Raw genomic sequence first — 14,560 nt, 5'->3', positions numbered from 1 at the left:
CATGTAACTGTCATCAGACCAGGCTGTAGACGCATGTATAAGGTCAGTTCAGTGAAATAATATTCTTATCACCCCATCCATACCAGGCAGTGGCACTGTGTTATGGGATTAGAAGAAAACACTTAGTTGTCTGAATTTGTGAATGGCAGCTTAAAAGGGTAACAGCTCTGCCATGTTACAGATTGCCTGTTAGATTGTTCGAACAAAAGTCTCACCCAAGTATCTGCTCACCAGAGAAAATCTGGCATCAGAACTAGCCGGCACTAAACCCCTGGCCAGTGCGGGGGAAATCTGCTAGCCAGCACTGAGAAGGGCTGGGCATCAGTCATCTGAGCAAGCAGAAGAAACAAAGTTCTGCCAGAGATTTACTGCTGGAAAGCAATGTCCCAGCTGGCTCTCCAGTGAGCCTATGGGAAAAACAGTATTGGTCCCCAGTGTTAAGAAGGATGCATACAGATCAAAAGGACAGCTTACTAAGCTGATCCACGGGAGTTAGCAAAGTAGACGCTTTCAAAGAGACAGCCGTGTTTTCCATTCTTTACAGTATGAGGCTATCTCACAACTGTGATTCCTTTTTGTTGTGAAGGAGAAATGAGCTTACATGAGAAATTACATGTTGGTTTATTTTATCTTCATAGAATCACATAATGGTTTGGGTTGGAAGGGACCTTGAAGATCATCTAGTTCCACCCCCCCCTGCCATGGGCAGGGACACCTTCCACTAGACCAGGTTGCTCAAAGCCCCATCCAACCTGGCCTTGAACACTTCCAGGGATGGGGCATCCACAACCTCTCCGAGCAACCTGTTCCAGAGCCTCACCACCCTCACAGTAAAGAATTTCTTCCTAATATCTATATCTAAATCTACTGTCTTTCAGTTTAAAATGGTTACCCCTTGTCCTATCACTACACTCCCTGATAAATAATAATAACCCTTAGCTTTCTTCTGTTTTTTTTGTTTGAGACCCTGGTCTTTCTGTGACTGTTCACTCAACTCCTGCTTAGATTTTGGCTAACCCAGCTCATGCTAAGGCCTGATGTATGCTGGGAGCAGTGCCATTACGTCAAAGCAGAGCACCAGGTAGGCAGGACAGGTAGCCAGAAAGGGCTAAAGGGCTGTTATGCAGCCATGATCACTTGCAAATTGCTGTCTCCCACAGCCATCATCTTTTGTCTGCTGGTTTCCTTTAAGTTTGAGAGATCCAAACAGACCGTGATGTTGTCCCACAAACGGGGTTCATTTACCTGGTGTGCAAGCTAATAACACACAGAGTTGAGGTATTTTCAAATTAATTTCATTGCTGCGCATGAATGGGTGCCTGTCTCAAGACAGCACACCCCTGTCTCAAAAACTCTCACATTTATACACTTAACTAATACATATTCATTGTTATTTTCCTTAATGATTGGTTCTTTCTTCTTTGCCCCTCATGTAAATTAGTGCGCAGACTCTGTCTTCTTCCTTCATTGTCTTCTTTTGAGTAGGTGGTATCATTTGAGTAGGTGGTCAGTGAGTCAGTGGTCGTGAACTCCCCCTGTAGGAATTACCTTTTACCTACTTCTTCCCTAATCTTGGCAGTTCCAAGAGGTTCTTCAAGGTTTATTAACCAGGCCACAATCCATTACCTTTTCTGACATAAACATAAAGCCCCATTGTCTAATTGTTAGTTCCTAAACCCTAAATCATGTCTAGTTATTGTTTCCCTATTTTAAATATTAACTGATGGGGTCTGTACACAGGAATTTAGCAGCTCCCTGGTTACTTCAATCATATTATACATATTAATTGATAACAGTTTCCCCCCTTTGAGACTTGTGAAGTCTTAATATACTTCAACAAGTCTCATTTTCTATCTCTTAATACATACGATTGAGATACCTGTCTCATGATGATACTCTTAAGACATCCAAACAAAAGACAAACAAAAATCGCTGTAATAACTAAAATGATTAGGTTCTGTAGTAAACTCTGTAGCCATCCAGTCAGGGAGGATCCAAACCCATGCAGGATTTTATTCAGCCACCCTGTCTCCATTGCCTCTCTTATATTTCTACAAGATTACTTTACCACTGGACTGTGGATTCCAAGGGGTATGCGAATCCCCTTTAATACCCAAAAATCTAGAAACTCCCTGTACTATTTCTACAATAAAATGGGGTCCTTTATCAGAAGAAATACCTTCTGGAACACCAAACCTAGGGATAATTTCTTTTAATAAGGCCTTAGTTACTTCTCTAGCCTTGTTGGTATGACATGGAAAGGCCCCTGGCCAACCAAAAAAGGTATCTACTATCACCAATAAGTATTTGTATAAATGATACCTTAGTAGTTCTGTAAAATCTATTTGCCGGTATTCCCCAGGAGTTATTCCTTGTTTCACAACTCCTATAACCCTCTTGGTAATTTTTGGATTATTAGCACAACAAGTAGCACATCTTTTAACTATTATATCTGCTAGATTTTGCATTTTTGGTCCTACAACGTATCTTTTGGCATCTGCTCTCGAATGTGTTTCTTGATGCAATATTTACGTAGAATTTCCATCATCTTTTCAGAAATTAGCAATTGTTTTAAAGGTGTCACCCACCATTCCTTATTATCTTTAGAATAATCTAATTGTTCTGCCAATTGATCTTCTTTCTCAGTAATGAGATGCTGGAATTAAGGCTCCTTTAAATTTTGACTTTTTTAGAGCTGCTTCTTTTGCCACTTGATCTGCTTTTTGATTTCCCTTTATAATTTCACTGTTCCCTCTTTGGTGGGCTTTATAATGCATTATTGCAACTTCCTTTGGTTGAAGAACTGCCTGTAAAAGTTTCATTATTTCTTCTGCATATTTAATTGGCGTTCCTTGCGAGAATGCTGCCAATTCTGCTTTTTGGGCAGAAGTATTATTTAGCTTCTAAAATTTGAGTAGGTGTTACCACAACATATCCAGCTTTTCACCTTCCTTTCAATACAAAACTGCTCCCATCAGTAAATAGTTCCAACTCCGCATTAGGCAAGGGTTCATCTCACAGGTCAGGTCTACTGGAATACACCTGTTCAATAGTAATCAAACAGTCATGATGCATCAGTATCACTTTGCTGTTGTTCTAGCTCTTTCACCAGTATGTTACCGAACAAGGTGGGGCTATTCTCGAATCCTTGGGGAAGAACAGTCCAACATAGTTGTGTCTTTTGCCCTGTAGTTGGATTTTCCCACTCAAAGGCAAAGATGGTCTGGCTTTGCTTATCCACAGGAATACAAAAGAAAGCATCTTTTAGGTCCAACACTGTAAAATAAGTGCTACTGTCAGTGATTGAAGCAAGGAGAGTGTATGAATTTGGAACCACAGGGTGAACATCTCCTGTCCTCGCATTAATTTCTCATAAATTCTGTACCAGCCTATACTCTGAAGAATGAGGTTTCTTTACAGGTAAAATTGGAGTATTATATTCTGATTGGCATTCTCTTAATAGTCCATATTCCTAAAAGGAGTTTATCATAGGTTCTAAACCTTTTTGGGCTTCTAGCTTAATAGGATACTGTCTTTTTCTTACCAGCTGGGCTCCCGGTTTAAGTTCAGTCTTTACCGGAATCACATTCTTCGCTCATCCAGGTATCTTTGATGCCCATATCAAAGGTATAACTGCGTTTATTACTTCTTCTGGAATATCCATTTCTTCATCAGGATTCTCTTCAGTTATTAAACATATCTGGGCTTTCCAAACTGTGTGTGGCAACTGAACAGTCTTCAGAAAATGTTAGTTGTGCATTCAACTTACAAAGTATGTCCCGTCCAAGCAGTGGTAAGGGGCATTCTGGCATATACAGAAATTAATGAGTTAATTTAGCATCATCAGTTGAACACTCCATAGGTTTTAAAAATGGTCTTAAGGTCTTTTTCCCTGTCACACCAAGAACATTTATTTTAGTTTTACTTAAGGGTCCCTTACAACTAGTTACTACAGAATGTATGGCTCCACTATCAACTAAAAAATCTATTATCTCATTCCCCAGCTTAACTGGAATGGGAGGATCGGCTGGGGAGATTTTAATAGATTCCTCTGGTCCCCTTCAGTCTAACCTGATTTCTGTCATTACCTCAATAGCCTCCTCTTTCCTCTTTCCCTGATCATTAGAGAGATTAGGGCATTCCTTTTTCCAATGTCCCTTCTGTCTACAGTATGCACATTGATTTGCTCCTAAAGGGACATTGTAATTTTCCCTATCATAACTTCCCTGTCCTCTTCGCCTTCCTTGAAATCCACCTCTTCCACGGCCCCTTCCTTGCCCTCTACTTCTCCCATCATTTAGGTCAGCTACTAGGGATGCCTGAATTTTGGCCCGTCCTCGTTTTTCCTTCTCAGCCTCCTCATCTCAATTATTATATACTTTATATGTAATGGATAACTGTGAAATTGTCGTTCCATCTGCCCCTTCTACTTTTTGCAATTTTTTTCTAATATCTATTGCAGCTTGATCGATAAACAACATATTAAAAAACTTCAAATTGCTGGGACCTGCTGGCTCTAAATCTGTCCATTTTCATGCCACTTCGCACAATCTCTCATAGAAAGCAGAAAGGGTCTCTTTATCCCTTTGTCTGACATAATATAATTTGGATACTATTCATCCCTTCAGGATTGCGATATGATCCAGCCACCTGTTACCAATTTAATAAATCAGAGGTGATAAATGGTACATGTACATATACTGGTGTTCCTTCTGGTCCCACTGCTTGTCTAAGAGAAGCCTGCACTATAGGTTTCTGTTGTCTTGCTCTTCCTGAGACCAGACTCATATTATCACTTTCTTCATCACTCAAACTATTTGCCTCTGAATTCTTAGAGGGGGGATACTAGTAATTGTACATCCTGTTCATTTTCTCCAGTCTCAGATTTTCCACCCCCACATCCAGTACAACAAGATTTAGTTCCTTTTTCCTTTTTTTTTTCCAATGCATATATACCAATTTCACATTTAGAATCTACTAAGCCACATTTTATTTGAACATCCCAATCATTCCTCAAAGTAAAGAATAAATTAACATAAGGTACCTCATCCCATTTTTCAGTCCTATGACAAAACAACATTACTTGTAATATCATATTATATTTCAAAGATCTATTTTCTGGCCACTTCTCACCATCCTCTAATTGGTATTGTGGCCACCACTGATTACAATAGTGTTTTAATTTATCTTTTGTCAGGAGATCCCCACCAAATTTATTCCAATTCTTTAGGATGCATCCTAAGGGAGAGTGGGAGGGTACTTAGTGGGAAGCAGTAGCGCCCATTTCAGTACCGAAAAGAATTTACAAGGGTCATCTCCCTTCGTCTTCTGCTGCGTATCCTCCTTGATACATCTTACGCAGGATCCAAATGCTCACTGCTTTTCAGTAGTCTTCCTCTCCCCTCTTTTCTCACATTCAAAAAAAACCCCTCTTTTCAGTAGCGTGCACCCTTGTGTCGCTTACCGCCCAACCACAGGAGAGGAGCTGATGGAATCCGTGATCAACAGGTCGGTGCAAGCTGGAGTCCACTCAGTTCTTTACTCCCCGTCGGGTGCGGCAAGACAATCTGGGCAAGGCTGTCAGCTCTGTCCCATCTGGGTTGCCAGAAAACTGTTGTCCCACAAACGGGGTTCATTTACCTGGTGTGCAAGCCAATAACACACAGAGTCGAGGTTTAATTTTCAAATTAATTTCATTGCTGCGCATGAATGGGTGCCTGTCTCAAGACAGCACACCCCTGTCTCAAAAACTCTCACATTTATACACTTAACTAATACATATTCATTGTTATTTTCCTTAATGATTGGTTCTTTCTTCTTTGCCCCTCATGTAAATTAGTGCGCAGACTCTGTCTTCTTCCTTCATTGTCTTCTTTTGAGTAGGTGGTATCATTTGAGTAGGTGGTCAGTGAGTCAGTGGTCGTGAACTCCCCCTGTAGGAATTACCTTTTACCTACTTCTTCCCTAATCTTGGCAGTTCCAAGAGGTTCTTCAAGGTTTATTAACCAGGCCACAATCCATTACCTTTTCTGACATAAACATAAAGCCCCATTGTCTAATTGTTAGTTCCTAAACCCTAAATCATGTCTAGTTATTGTTTCCCTATTTTAAATATTAACTGATGGGGTCTGTACACAGGAATTTAGCAGCTCCCTGGTTACTTCAATCATATTATACATATTAATTGATAACAATGACATTTTATTGGTGTCAGAAGAGGGATCTCTCTTAGACACACTCTGTTGGCAAGCACAAGGTGTTTTGCCATGCCTGTTGAGGCAATCACTTTGGTGTAAGTGTAAAGATACTGTCTGTGTCTCTGTATGTCTGTTTGTCTGTGCCATGAAAAACTAGACACTGAGTGGCAACAACTGGGAGAAAGAGGGATGGCGAAATCCCAAGTGGGGTTTGTCCTAGGTCAAGAGCCACTGCACGGATGCTGATCATATTTGGCAAGAAAGGGAAAGATGCTATGTGCTGGCTACTACGCAGTTGTCATAGGGAGCAACGGATATGATTGATGAGCTGAAAGGAGAAAATGTACAGTTGAAAAAGGAAAATGAGAAAAGAAAAATGGAAAGAATACTTGGGAAGTACAGTGTAAGCAATTAGAAATGCAAAATAGACTGCTTGAGTCAAAACTTTAGCCCCAGATAATTGCAGAAGCTGAATAGCGCAGGAGGAGGTTGTTGGAAGCTACTACAGTAGATCTGGTTAAAGTCTATTGTGCCATGTCTGATGCTGATTGGGATGGGGATATCTGGAAACAAGCAGACCCGCATCCCCTCCCCTCAGGGCCAGGTGAATGATGATAATTCCCTGCCCCTGCTCTCTTGGCACCAGTAATCAAGACTGAACAACACAGCACGCCCTCAGGGGCACAAATCCCACCTCCGTCCACAACTACTCAGGGCTTACTGCCCTGGAGTTAAGAGGTCTGGGGGACAGATACGGAGCTAACACAGGGGAAACACCTGTGGACAGGCTAGCACTGATCTGGACAGCCAGAGCCAACCAGCTCCACCTTGCCCCAGCTGAAGCTCAATCACTGGCATTAGGTCCAGGAATATTGTTGGATACCGCGAGGCCAAACATTACCGGTCTCTTATGGACTTGCACTTTGTGCTGGGGAGGCACGATGCACCGCACTGACCGTGGGGGGAAAGTGCGTGGCCCTGGGCCTCGGCAGCCAGCCTGCAGACTGCCCTGCTGAAACCTGGGATCTTAGCTGAATTAGAAGGACCAGCACCCATTGCCCCAGGGGCTGGACAACCCCTTCCTACAGAGCCACATCCCTGGGAGGTGATTTGGAGCCTATACACTTCTGACCTGTAATAAAGGAAGCTAAGGGGGGGCTAGAAATCTTTAGCTTTAGCCATTAAGACAAGCTTAAATGGTATTAATTTCCAAGAGGTCCTTCAACATACGCTAGTAGATTTACCACTGTATGTCCCACAGGATAAAAACCAGGCAAGAACCTCAGCTAAAGTAAATGCAAAAGAGCCAGCCTGTTTCCATGCAAAAGACAAAAGCAAAAAGGGGAAATTGGGAAACACCCTCAGTTACTACTGAGCGTAAGAGGTGATGGAAAATGTGTTTAGAGAAGGGGCTCTCTCTGAGTCAGTTCAATGGGCTGCCAGCTCCCCTTCTGCGGCAGCTGGATGGGTTTCCCTCATCCACTTCTCATGATAGCCCCCTTGGGACCTGTGTCAGGAGGTGGTTTAAAAGGGTAACCACCATATGGTTTAAAAGGGTAACGACTAGGAAGCCAGAGAATGCAAGGGATGTGAGTTCAGGGATATACCCAAATCTATCAGCACTAAACCTAGACCGCGAATATGCAGGAAACTACGGTAAGGGCTTGGTTCAGTAGCAGTACTGGCGACCGCTACTCCCACTGCTGAGGATCCCAGTCCCGAAATGATGGTCGCAGTTAATGATTGCTACCTTACAACATTCCTCATTGACACAGGAGCCCAAATATTGATGGTAGGTAAGGACACTTACCAAGGACAGCCTCCGCTTAGCAAGCAGTTAGTTTCTATTGTAGGCGTTAATGGGAAAATTACTAACCACCCACTGGTCAGGTCTAAACTCATTCTGTCTAATGGACAGACAATCCGCCTGACCTTACTTTTAGGTTCCTGTAATATATTGGGTATGGATGTATTGAAGGGTCAGTCGTGGGTGGACTCATGGGGAAAATGGGAAATAGGGACACCACACTCTTTGCCCCACAGTTTACCTCCTACAAATGCATCCCTGACTGTTAATCTGTTGCAAACAGCTGCTCCTTTACCCCATAGCTAGCTAGTTAATATTCCACAATACAAATTACCTTCTGATGCTATTCATCCTGTTACTGAATTGATAAAGGAGCTAGAAGAACAGGGAATCATTGTCACATCTCATTTCTCCTACATTTCTCCTTTATGACCGGTAAAGAAATATAAGGGCAAGTGGTGACTAACAGGAGATTACAGAGCCTTGAACACTGCCACTGAACTGCTCACTGCAGCTGTTCCCAGTAGAAATGATATAGTCAATTTTCTTAATGAACAATCCCCTGGGCTGAACCAACACCAGCAGGATGCTTTGAACACCCCAGTGTGGCATCCAGGAGATCAGGTGAGATTTCAACACCCATCACTTGGAAAATGCTGGATCACTTTGCAGCACTTTTGAGGGAAAGGAATATGGGAAACTGTGGATACTGCGGGAGTGAAATTAATCACTACTGAGGCTTGGATACAATCCAAGACCTAGGTCTTTGTTCCCTCTCCCTAGGAGCTGTTGAACTCCTGGACAAACAAGTGAAAGCTGTCATTCAACCTGCATACTATGGAAAGTATCCACCTAGAAAGTACACTAAACATTCCCTGGAATTTTGTTAATGCTTTTTATGGTAAAGTGCTATCACTGGAGATAATGTTGACAATATCTAAAAAGTCAAGAGCCTTCACATGTCGGACAATTCTAACCCTCACACTGGGGCATCTGGCATTGTGTCACATAAATGTTGATGGACTATGCAATGATCAAACAAACCCACAGGAGCTAGTAAAGTCCGCGACACTTTCAGATATGCTCTTTGCTTGACTCGGGAGTATGAGCAGCCATCTCTGTTTATAAGATAGGGACGAGGACCTAGACAGGAATATCTGACTTTGGTTTCCTAAATCCTTTTCAGGCAGTAGAAAAATAGCCTGATTTTCATAGGCGTTCAATGTCTAGTAGCCCCAGATTACTCCAATACCTTTTCAGAAATGAGTAGTGAACTTCAGTGGAAGAAAAAGCTCCCTCAGAATATAATAGAATATTTTTCTCACGACTACTCTCATACTTCTACAGCTTTAAAAAAAAAAGAAAAAATATATATATACGGGGAAGTATTGATGAACAGTAGTTTCAGCCAAGAGCTGACTTTCCTAGCGTGCTCCAGGCTGAAATCCCGAAAAGCAAAAATGCTCACTTGCAAGCTATCTCCACAGCCCAGATCAGCAGGCAGCAATTAGTTTCTCAGGCACTCACTCTTCTTTCCATCTTCCTGATGGATATTTCATCTGAGTTTATGCTCTCCTCCCTCGCCTTCTGTTCACCTCTCTGCCTCTCTTTCCAATAAGGCTATGATCTGTCACAGACTCTCAATGGACAAGACCTATACATCCCATCACAACACTGTCATAGGCAGTTACATTAGACAGGCCAGGATGAAAAGCGGTTTGGAAGGGAGAGAAGCCATCATGCTTCAGGGCATAGACTTGAACTCTAACCAAGGAAGAGAGATGAAGGAGGGCTTTGGGTCAGGCGGGAAGAAAATTTTACTCAGGGCAGGTTAGTCCATAATTACCCACTTAAACTTTCTTTATACTTTCTCAGATGCATCTGATTCTGGACAACATCAGAGACAGAAGGGGTGGGTCACTGGTCTGATCCAGGAGGGGAATGAGTTTCTTCATTCTTTTTGCCAGTGCACTGAGTTTATAACATTTTCTGAAACCACAATGAAATCGCTTTCCAAGCATGACCCTTGCTCTGCCAGTGATAGCCAAAAGTCCTTCCCCTAGCCCCGTCCTTCACACTTCCACAAGCAATACAGAGAGAAGCTGGTACAAAGCCAGGTCAAGATGATAAGAACAAAGCCTTGAAGACTGCTCTTAGATACCAGCTTTACTTCAACAGAGGAGGAAATTTTCAAAGAGGTGAACTCTTTCTCTCTCTCAGGCAGGAGTCTCCTGGGAGGAGAAGAAAACAGCTTTCATTTTAGCGAGTCATGATATTTATGGCCCTTTTATGGGTTTTGTTTGAAAATATAAAAGTAGATGGACTTAAATCTGTTTTAAAAGAGAGGAGATGGGAAGGGGAGAGAGAGCATATGAAGGGCATGTGGGTCTGAATCATCGGCCCATGTTCAAAAGAAAAAACACCTTCTTTGTTTTAATACGGACCCCTTTTGCCAGTCATGAGGATAATGTCTGACCTTTTTTTGCATAGACCCTCTTATCCCTAATGACTTACAAATTTTATATGTACACTACCACCAAGAACACTCACCATGGGATGAAACAGGACAACTATTAAATTATGCAACTGCAGCACCATGTAACAGTTCAGATGTGACTGCTTCCAGGAAGCAGACTTTCAGATCACATCTCCTGCAGAACTGAAAGCTTTATACTGTATTCCTGAGGGGCAGCTGTCAGCTTCTGCTTGCTCACATACCAGAGTCTCATGTGGGCTTTTATCTATCGTATTTGTGGTGTCTGTTCAGCAACTGAGGTTGCACCCTTTTGAGGGCCTCCTGCTTTTCATATGTGGAATCTCCTCTGACCCTTTGCCTCTAGGCAGTACTTTTGATCCAATTCACAGACTAAGGAGCACATGCCTTGCAAAATTATTGAGGGAGGGAAGTTTAAGTTGAAGAACTGGGGTTTGCATTTCGTTTTGAATGTAGTTAGGCCTGTGGTCATTTTATCTGCGCTGGGAATGAACCTTCATAGATTATGACAGCTACTGGGAAATTTCTATGAGCAAAATGTACAAAGCTCCCCATTAATTGGTAGCTTCATAAAGGCTATTGTGGTTTCATAAAGCTCTCCTCTCAGGCAAGGAGGGAGAGATGTTCTGCCAAACTAACGGACAGCTTTCAACTGGATCCAAGTTCAGTGTGGAGTCATTGCAAAGATCAAATTGCTGGGATGGTCCATGAAGACAGACCAGTCACACAATGTTTAATACCAGCTGGTGTGTGCTGCATCTTTCTTTAATATGGTGCCCTGCAATAATCAAATGGAGAGATCACAAATAGGCAAATCTCTGAAATTAGGCACGTTCCTGGCAGGACATGACCTGAAGCATATAGCTGTCTGGCCAGTTGTAAACAGTTCTTGCCACCATGGCTATTTTCTAATATCACTCAGAAGTCCAAAAAGACTCTTAAGACATTGAGCTCCAGGTAGATGCTGTTGGTAGTTGGGTGATGCTATAAAAATGATCAGTTCCTTTAAATGTTTCTGTCTTCTAACTAGTATCACCTACATCTTGGTTCAGTTTTATGCCTGCACACGGGCCCTTCTGACTGGAGTCATCCTTCCTTTCATGGTTACTTGTGCAGAGTCCTTGGTAAGTTTGAATCAGGTTTTAAGATTTATTGATCTGGCCTTGTCCATTCTGTGGTGTGTTCTTTGATTTAATTTAATGACTGTAAAGCATTCAGGCATGTTGGCATGAAGGGTGCACTGGAAAAAAAAGTGATTGATTGATTGATTGATTGATTATGTAGAGACATTGTTCTCTTCATAGTTAACAATGAAGCTAGTTTTCCATTATACCCATTTGTGTCTTCCAGGGCATACATATCTTAACTAAAAGTAAACCAATCTGCCTGCAGGTATGAATCATATGTGGAAGCAGTTACACTCTTGTGTAAGGATTAAATTTGTCTATTTTAAAGACACATGCAAATAAAAATCTTTGAAATACAATTCAGAGGGGAAGGTTCAAAGCACAGATAGGATGTCCCTTCTCTGTCTCTCTAAGACAGTTTTCACATCACCATACCTGGATAGCTTGGCATAGACATTCCAACATTTTAACCTGCTGGTCCTGGGAAGAACTAAATTCATATTGTTGCCTGCTTTTATAAGTCACAAATAATGTTTTCCCTTTATGTCTCTGTGTGTGTTTGTGCGCGCGCGCATGCACGCTTGTGTGTATGCGCGTGCACACCCTGTGGCAGGGGAACAGCAGTCACAGGAAAACACCAAGCTCAGAAGCTACTGAATGGTTGTGACGGGGATATATGGAAGGAACATGAAATCAGCTCTTGAATACGCTGACATGTACCAAAGAACAAAAGGTGATGTAGAAAAAAAAAAAAAAGGATAGGATTCTTCCATGACCAAAAAATTTTTGTTCCTAGGGGTAGCCAAAATGACAGGGTGTTAATTTAAGTAGATTATGCTGGTATTTGCAATACACAACCTAAATACATGTACTTTGAACTTCTCTCCATTTTTTACATGAAGAACAACGTAACAAATCTTACTGGCATTTAAATTATTACTGCTGGGCAACTAAGTTAGCACCTTGCTGAGATGACTGAGGCAATTCACACACCATTTAGAGCTATACTCCCACCTCTCTAGAGAACTGTTTATTTGATACACATAGTTCCAATTTTGGAAGTTTTTTTCACAATTAGAACAGCCAGAGATTTAACCCACTTCCATTTTTCTAAATGACAAGTGAAATTCAGAGAATAGGTAGGTAGCTCTCAAAGAGGTTTTGCTGGAGTATATGAGCTTGCAGTGTCTGTTTCCAAGCCCTAGACTATATTAATCACATGCTCTCTGCATCTCTGACTGTCAATAAATTTAGGAAGGTCATGGATACTGTGTTTCCATGTTATAATGTCTATATTGAATGTATTCCAGCTAAACCCTTTAAGGAAAGGCAGGCAATGCAACATAACCATCCCCAAGTAAAACTTTTCGTCTCGTAATTCACATAGCTCTCCACTGTAGCTAATGTATAAGCATTTCTTAAGGAGCTGTAAAAGAAGGAAATGGTGCTAAACTCCTTTTATAATTATCCAGTCTAAACTACTGCCACATGCAATAAATCAAATTACCCTGAAAATCCTAAATGGGGGGAAATGGGCCATGGCCCCACACCTATGAGTATTACAATGCAGACTGCAGCTGTTACGCTAGGAATAACTTATTTCTGGCACATTTCCGCTTCCTTCCAAACTTGCTTCTGCCACATTGAATTCCTAGTCTAGCACAGATGTCATTTTATCATCTATGTCCCACTAATGTCTCTCACCTTTTCCATTTCTCACAGTCCCCTTCACATTTCTCACAAACCTGTAATTTCTGTAAATCCCACCATCTCCTTCCTTCCCACAGAGGTCGCCCCATAACCTTTCCCCAGATTTTTATACACCTAAACAAATTAATATTTTGCATTAACCTCCTCAGCTTACATACATATCTTACTGTCTCCATCCAGTGTAGGTCCCCTTCTTAATTTGCCTATTGTCTTCAGATCTCTTTTTGAACACTTCTTATCTCCTAGCTCTCCAGCTTTTATCACTTTCTTCCTTCTTACTTCACTCAGACCAACTTCAAATGGGTTTCTCTCTCATGTATCCCTCTTTAACTTTGCTTCCCACATACTCTGAGTTTCTATGTTGTTCAAAGGACATTAAGGAAACAGAGTAGTAGAAATGAGAGGCCAGTGAGACTGAGCACTAAGATGGCAGATGAAATTCAAGGCTAATAAATGTAAAGCATTACACATAAGAAAACTTAACATATAAAATTATGATCTCAGAGCTGACCATTGCCATCCAGCAACAAGATTTTGTGGCTACAATAAATAGTTCCATGAAAATATCACCTTAGTGCTCAGCAACAGCCAAAAAAGCATGCAAACTGTTAGGAGTTAATAGGGAAGGAACAGAGAATGGAAAAAAGAAGGTCATTATGCCACAGGATAAGTCCTTGCCACACCTGCACCCAGAATACTGTGTAAGGATTTGGTCCCTCATCTCAAATGTGACAAAGTAGAACTGGAAAGGGTTTGGAGAAGAATGGCCAGGATAATCAGAAACATGGAGCAGCTCCCATATAAGGAATGAGTAACTCGGGCTGAAAAACAGAGAGCTAAGGACGGGGCATAACAATAGAGGGGGGTAAAATCATGTGGGGCATGTAGATACTAACTAGAAATTATCCTGGCATTAAAGGAGGCTAGTGGGCAGCAGGTTCAGAACAGACAAAAAAGGACATGGCTTAGCATTCGGTGTAGAGTAAGTTGTGGGACTTCTGGCCACAAGAGATCACAGAGGCTAGTGCATACAAGGCTATAATGACTGTAACTCAAAAATGACTAGGCACCTCCATAGAAGGAAAATCTATCAAGGGCAATTAAATACAAAAATATCACATCTGGCTCAGGAAGTCCTTGAGTTGCAAGTGATTAGAAGCTGGAAGATCATGCTGGGGAAATATCACTTATATCACTGCTTTTATATTCTTCCCTAGGTATTCAC

The sequence above is a fragment of the Harpia harpyja genome, chromosome 8 (genome assembly GCF_026419915.1).
Source record: "Harpia harpyja isolate bHarHar1 chromosome 8, bHarHar1 primary haplotype, whole genome shotgun sequence".
Taxonomy (NCBI): domain Eukaryota; kingdom Metazoa; phylum Chordata; class Aves; order Accipitriformes; family Accipitridae; genus Harpia; species Harpia harpyja.
Note: the sequence above shows the minus strand (reverse complement) of the source record.